The sequence below is a fragment of the Sinocyclocheilus rhinocerous genome, unplaced genomic scaffold, assembly GCF_001515625.1.
Source record: "Sinocyclocheilus rhinocerous isolate Xijiao unplaced genomic scaffold, SAMN03320098_v1.1 scaffold3263, whole genome shotgun sequence".
NCBI classification, from domain to species: Eukaryota; Metazoa; Chordata; class Actinopteri; order Cypriniformes; family Cyprinidae; genus Sinocyclocheilus; species Sinocyclocheilus rhinocerous.
In genome coordinates, this window is record NW_015664010.1 from 208337 (window position 1) to 216151 (window position 7815).

Here is a 7815-nt window from a genome sequence, read left to right on the forward strand (position 1 = left end):
GAGCATGTATGTTATGTAAGCGCTGATGTGACACACTCCAGCTGCTTTTGTTGTTAACCTGTTAAACAATAATATTTATCTAAGCAGACCTCCTTTACAAATATTTAGGGGCAAAATACCATTGTTATGAAAATGCAATCATAATAAATATATATGGGGTCTTTTTCAAAATCTTCTATGCCTTTTCCAAAAGTACCATGGTATGACTGTACAGCATCACTATTTTATATATCAATATATATATATAGAAATGCCATGGTATTACCGCCTGCATCCACCAGTAAACCGTGGTACTAGCTTACTACTACAGTATTTTTATTTATTTATTGTAAAGGACACATTTGCTTTTTAACAGTTTTATTATAGTATTATAAAAAATATTGTTTTCCAAAGTTATAAATAAAACAAAGATTAGTCAAGTATGTTTTACAATAAATTACTCATTTTGTTTTTCTGCTTCAGAATTCCACATTTAATTCAGTGTGTTAGTTTTTGTAATTGTTGGGAAATTTATTAGTGAAAATTGTTTCTACACCAAATTATTTTCAGTGTAGTATAGTATTATCACTAGTAATTTGGAGGAAACTATGCTTACCATGGTAAATTTCTGTCATTTGTCTTTAATATTCAAATATATCTGGTGCAAATTTGAGATTTATTGTTTTGTTTACCCTATAATTACCTCATCCCATTAATGTTTTCATTGTGGTAAATCCCAAATTACCATAATAGTAGTCTTATAAATGGATAACATGTTATAGTAATAAATTATGATAGTAATAACAGTAACAATGTCATTAAAAGCAACTTCACAGAGTTAATTAGGTTTTAATTACATGAATTTGACTACAAAACTCACTCTCATTTACACCGTTTAGCCTGTATTGTTGTTTCAGGCTTTGATGTCTTTGATTAGACGAGAACGGATATACGGCCGCGCCAAAATCTTCTGTTTCTGTGTGCGTCTTTGACCGTTGCGTAAAGGTTCAAGTTTCCACTTTCCCTTTTAGAGGCAGATTGAGTGCGCACTTCCACATAGCTTTCTGTGTCGCATTGTTGAAGTGAGGTAGTGAAAGTTCCTAACAATGCATGTTATATTTAGCGGTAGCAACTGCTACATAAACATGTAATCCTAAACCTGTTGTAAATATTATTAGCATGTCGAACACCTGATGTCACTGACGTTCGAGTCTGATATACAGCGGAGATCAAAATTAGAGAACAACCTACAATTTCCTACATTTCAAGGACACTGCTTAGTCCTATTTGAAGTTATCCTAACAGGAGTAGAAGGGCAGTTTTTTAAGCATATTTCATAAATTAATTGTAGTCTGAAACTCTTAAATGAGATATTTGAAAAAGAACTCTGATCAAAGTTAGAGAACACTTACAGATACATCCAAGTTATTGGTGTTAATCTGGCAGCTGGTGCTAATATCCTTAATTATATGACAAACCCTATTTAACTGGTAGCATTCCTGTAATTTTCACTGAGATTGCAAGATGGCGAGCCGCTCTAACTGAAACCCTGCGACAGGAGGTGGTCCAGATGAAGGCCAAAGGGATGATTCTTTCAGCCACTGCATTGCTCTCTTGTTGATTTTGATTGCTTCCATTGTCCTCATTTGTAAGTCGCATTGGATAAAAGCATCTGCTAAATGACTAAATGTAAATGTAAGAGAAGCTGGTTATTCCAAGATTTCTCAAATATTGCAGCTTTACATGAGGGTCTTTCGCACCGCTTTAGTTCCAGAACTAAATGTACAGTACTAAAGTACTGGGACGATTTTGCGCAAACTATTTCCCAGTACCATTTAAAGGGTTGCATTCGCACCGACAGTGTGTACTAAGAAGTGATGTAAGCCGGTCGACAGCGACGTCATTTGTGCGCCGGGTTCAACAACAGAAACAAAAAAGAACAACATTAACAACAGGAGGATGGAATTTTGAGTCCCCCGAAAAGGCTGGTCGTCCATGTAAGACAAGTGCACGAGAGGACAGGATAATGTGGAGACTAGTGTTGTCACAGTACCAAAATTTCAGTATTCGGTACCATTACCAGTGAAAATCCACGGTTCTCGGTACCAATTTCGGTACCAAAGCAAAACACAAAAACATGCTAATTAAAAAATTTGACTAAACTTTCATTTAATCCAAACTGTGTACATATTTCATTTTAAAGGGCTTTTGAAAACCTTCTAGAGTTATTCAGCCAATGGTTACATTCACTTTATTTGTTTTCATAGCCTTTAATATGTATTGTTTTGTTGGACAACATTGGGTGGTAAGTGAAATATATATATATATTAAATACAGATTTTTAAAATCCAAATACAAAAAAAGAAAATACCGAGATATATACCGTATATCGCAAATCGGTCAAAAAATACAGAGATATGAATTTTTGCCCATATCGCCTAGCCCTAGTTCAGCACTGAACAGGGTAAGGATCTGTCTCGGCACGTTTAAGAGAAGTCAGACTGAAAGCGCATTCTGCAGTGACCAAGCCTCTCATCAGCAGAAAGAATCAAAAGGCTAAGCTCACCTTTGCTGAGGAGCATGTTGTATGGAGAGAGGAGAACTGGTCTAAAGTTCACTTTAGTGATGAGAGCAAGTTTAATTTATTTGGGTCAGATGGGAAACATTATGTTCGGCGTCAAACTGGGGAAAGACTGAACCCCGAGTGCGTAAAGAAGGTTTTGGGGATGTTTTGTGCAGCAGGAGTTGGGCATCTTATACAGCAACATGGCAGGTGAATGCAAATGTTTATCAGAATTCAGAGCCTCCTTCAGCAACATGCTATACCTTCCCTGCAAACATCTCCTAATCAGCTTGCAATTTTCATTTAAGACAATGCTCCCGTCACACTGCAAAACAGGTAAAGCAGTTCCCTGAAGCTGAAAACATTGAAATAATGAAATGGCCAGTCCAGAGTCCTGATCTAAACCTGATTGAAAATCTCTGGAAAATCCTTGGTGACAAAGTTATGTCTTAAGAAACCCACCACAGTTACTGAACAATGGAAGAGAGTGGAAGAAGAGTGGACCAAGATCACACCAGTGCAGTGTGAGAAACTAGTGATGTCCAGCGGCCGCAGATGTGCTGAAGTCATTCAAAGCAGGGGCTTCTACACTTCCTACTCGTTTCTGACAGCTGTAACCCTCCAACATTTTAGTTGTAATCTTATTTCGTGCTACAGTGGTTAATGTTCTCTAATTTTGATCACTGTGTTTTCCACAAAATAAAGGTTTTTGTTGAAATGCTTTGTTTATTTTGTCAGACATGTTAGTAGAACAGTGAAATACCAACAGGTAATATTACTTAAATTTTTGAGTGATGAAGACTAACAATATTTCAGAAAAAAAATCAAGTATTTATAGATTGTTCTCTAATTTTGATCTCCACTGTAGATCTGTGTTGAAGATCCAAACTTCAAAAGAACATAATATTTATGTTGTTGTCACTGCATTTTTCTTCAGTAATTTCAAAAGATTGTTTGGTTCGTATGAAAGCGTGCACGTGTACGACTCAAACAAAACATTATGAGAGACAGTGATCGTCATTTGCCTGTCAAATAGAGTTTCCATTCCTGTGTTGTTGTGCGTTACTGACGCTGCTGGTGTGTTTTCGTCTTATTTTGCATACTGTTACCAACTGAGGACACAAGTTGATTCGCCATTGTTGTCCAACTATTTCTGGATGCAACTGTAATTTTTTTTTTTTTATACAACCAATCAGTGTTGGGTGTAATGCATTACTAAGTAATTAAAAAGTAAAGTGGATTTGACATCAAAATTGAACATCTAATGTTAAAATGTAGCTATGTTTTCAATATAACCTCTCTTAAATACTTTGGTGAGTAGGCAGTTTTTTAGTATTTATATGAAAGAATTAAAAGAGAATTTCATGTCTATCTTTGTATGGGATTTAGAAAGTAATAAGGAATGCAATACTTTTAGAAAGTAATTAGTACAGTAATCTAATTACACTGTTGAAGATGTAATTACTAGCTAGTAATTAATTACTTTTTTAGAGTAACTTACCCAACAACGCAACCAATTTGCTTATCCTTCCGCTAAAAGATCTGAGAATTGAGAATTATTGTTATAATGTCAGTGTTGACATGATAACAATATAAAGTTGCATTTATTTATATATTTAAAATAATGTAATATTATTATTAAATAATATATTAAATAATACAAATATATTTTTAGATAATATTATTTTTATATAATGTTATATATTATATATATATATATATATATATATATATATTTAGAATTTTTTGAAAACTTTCAACATTTTTCATGAATGTTATTTTATTTCACTTCAAGTTTTTTACTTTAAGCAACAAAAATGTTTGTTTGTTTTATTTTAGTTCCTGACAAATTAGAGATAATATTTGATTTTAACAAACAGAGCACGAGTGTAGTCTGATCACAACAAATTACTTGTGATGAATCATTCAAAGATTCTTTGTTAATAATTAATAATGTAATCTTAATTGTAAAAGCCCAGCGTACAGATTCCGTTATTTTCGCCTGGTCATGAAGCATGTGCTCAGGTGCAAACCCTCTGCACCCCAACATAGTCGCAACGCTTCATTTATATTAATGACCCGTCCCGCTGACATGGACGCCTTTAAGGCTGTGGTCGTAATCTCTCAAAACCGCCTTCATTTTTGCCTGAATACCAGTTCAAATGGAGTTTTAATCATCATTAAATCCATCACCTTCATTATGGTTTCTCTTGTGTCCTTCACACGGCTCTGAATGTCAAAGCTGTGAAGGGTGTTTGATATTCAAAGCATGCGTTTCATGATTTGGGAGGGTGAACGGAGTGTAAAACCGGCCTCTGTACCTTGGGAAATGTATGAATCAATGATCTCTAGCTGTTTTGTGAGAAGGATGCGGTTTGTGTGTTAATATTTGATGAGCAGATTCATAAACTTCACGTCACATGCGACAGATGAAACTGAGATCAGGTGAAAACAGAAACTGTTTCCCGTGTGAATAGCATGTCATGTAGATGTCGAAACTCTTAAAACAGGAAATGCACAACATCTGTTTCAAACTCTCCTGCGATGAAGGGTTGAATGTAATACATTCTTACTTGAATAAGTAGATTTTTCTGTAGAAAATTTAAGTGGTACTTGGCTTGCCTGTGTGAAAAGTGTTGCCATGATGCTACATTTGCGCCTATTCGTTTAGCAGATGCTTTTATCCAAAGTGACTTACAAATGGGAATAATTAAGCAGTTTATCATAAGAGCCAGAAATATTTACTGTGCAAAATGCTATGTTTGAAATATAAGATAGATTAGAGCAGTTGCTGTGAAGTAATTGTTTGTTGGCCAGAGTTATTTTTTTAATTATGTAGTTATTTCTTATGTAATTATTATTATAATGTCAGTATTGGTAGTTGAATATATTTAAATATATATTTGTTTAATAATTTGTTTCTTTTTTTAGTAATTTTGTTGTGCATTTGTCATTTTGTTTTCATTTTTTTACACTTACATAGCTTTTTCTACATTTTTATTCCAGTTTACGTTTTATTTAGAAAATGAGAGATGTTGCTTTGGAAACTACTTAAAATAAAATGTATTTTATATTATTTTTGGTTGTTTTTTTAATAGTTTCATATAAACTATATAGTTTTTATAGTTTCATATTGTAAGGGAAACAGGTCAATTTAGCTCAAAGGGAATCATTTAAGATTTTAAAGGGAACTCCACCAATAATATGTAAGGGACAGAATCACTGTTTTACGGCTGATCACTGAGACGGCCAGCGATTCCGTAGAATGGGAAAGTGTCCAAACTTTTGACTGGTACTGTACTATAATATATTCAAAGAATATTGGTCGATATATCGATATATACGCCTTTTTTTACTCCCTAATATCGGTATCGGCCCCAAAAAACCCATATCGGTCGGGCTCTAATATATATACAGTATAATATATATAATTTTAATATGTTTTTATTTCAGTTTTAGTTTTATTAAATATAATATAATATTTCTGCTCACACAAAATGGTTTTGAAGTTATTTAACCATTTAATCAATAAACATACATAAATATTTACGTATACCTATACAAGGACCAAGAGCTAGATCCTAACGTGAGGCTTAATATGGGATGTTTCTGTAGCACAGCTCCAGGGTCATATGTTGTTTGATTTATGATTAAGCACACAGCATGTCTTTTCTTGAGTCTGTTTCGCTGCCGGCAGTCAGTCTTATAAAGAGTCAGTGCTGTGGTGTCATCTGAGGTTAATGGTGTGGACTTTCCTCCAGTGAAGTGAGCTTGTGTGGACAGAGCACAGTAACTCAGAGCTGTGATGTCAGTCAGGTGTGAATAATGTGTGTGTGTGTGCTTCTCCTCAGACATGCAGGGCGAGGTATCTTTTACCTGATGGCTGTTGCAATTCTGGTATTTCATCATTAGTCTGTTCAATGAAATGGTAATGATAATGCAGTGAAGAGGAATCTTTTTAACAACATTACCTTCTTGTGTTCATTGCTTAGGAATGCACTTTATTGTTTAGTAATTGTATAAACACTTAAAGGTGAAGTCATTTCTGTGCCACTAGCGGAATCGGATTGAATTACAAAAATAAAAAGTAAAATGGTATAAAATTAATACTAAACTAACACTGGTTGTGCAGCTGGTATATGTATATATTCATTTTCATAGTTTTAATTAATATATATATATATTTTTTTAATTTTTAAAAAAGAATAATTTTTTTTATTTTGTTAGTTTTTTCCCAATATTTTAAGTTCTCATTTTAACTGTAGTTTAAGTTTTAGTTAGGGCTGGACGATATGGCCAAAATTGATATCACGATATATTTCTTAATTTCGGTCGATACGTATTTCGTTTTTACAATTGTTTTACAATGTGTTTACAATTTACAATGTCATTTTTTTTTGTTTTTTTTATTCTTTTTTTTTTCATCATTACTATTATTGTTTCATTTATTTTTTGTTTCCATTGCACAAAAGGTTCTTTAAAATGAGAAAAAGTTCTTTTAGATTTTCAAAATGTTCTTAATTTTAAGAAAAAAAATTATCTGAAAGGTTCTTTGGGGAAACTGAAATGGTTCTTCTATGGCAAATGTTTTAATACGAAGGGCCATGAATCAAACTTGTTTGAGGGCCGTGGGCCAGAAGTAAATGTTGCTTTAAATCCAATAGAATTGGGCTGAAAATGTTGATCTGTAGATTTTAATTTATTCTCATTTATATGAACCGATATGGATTCTTAGTTCTGTTTTCAGTTGATTTCATGAACAAAACTTGACATTATTTGTAGTGCGCCTCGTGTCCAATAAATCGTAATAACCTTTGTGCTTAGTTCTGATATGAAACAAAGTCTCAGCTTTCAAATTCTAAATTTATTACAAAATTCAAAGAATACTGTTTTGATGCTCTTTAATGTGTCGTCACAGATCGCTGTAGCACCTCAGTTCAAGCGGCACGTGAACCGATCATCTCTTCCTCTTTACTAGTTATAGCATGAAATAAACGTGAATGAACATTAGAAATGTTGTTGAAAGAAACCGTATAACATACTGAAATGTATCATGTCTCATGTAATTGCTCAGTCAGTGTAGGGCTGGGCGATATGACGATATTATTGTATATCGACGATGTCTCGTAAGTATTGTGATGTCGATGTCAACATTTCTTGTTATAAAATTACATTTCGATTCTGCTTCTCGATTTCTGTATGTTAAAGAACGAAAGAAAAGAAAATCACTCACTGATCTTGACTGAATCACTTTTGTAACCTCAGTTTATATT

At 33.5% G+C, this 7815-nt stretch overlaps 1 protein-coding gene across 1 annotated transcript in view; it reads left to right on the top strand.

Moving 5' to 3' along the window:
- Positions 1–7815, top strand: part of osbpl8 (oxysterol binding protein-like 8) — a 78446-nt gene that overhangs the window by 791 nt on the left and 69840 nt on the right. The window lies entirely within an intron of this gene.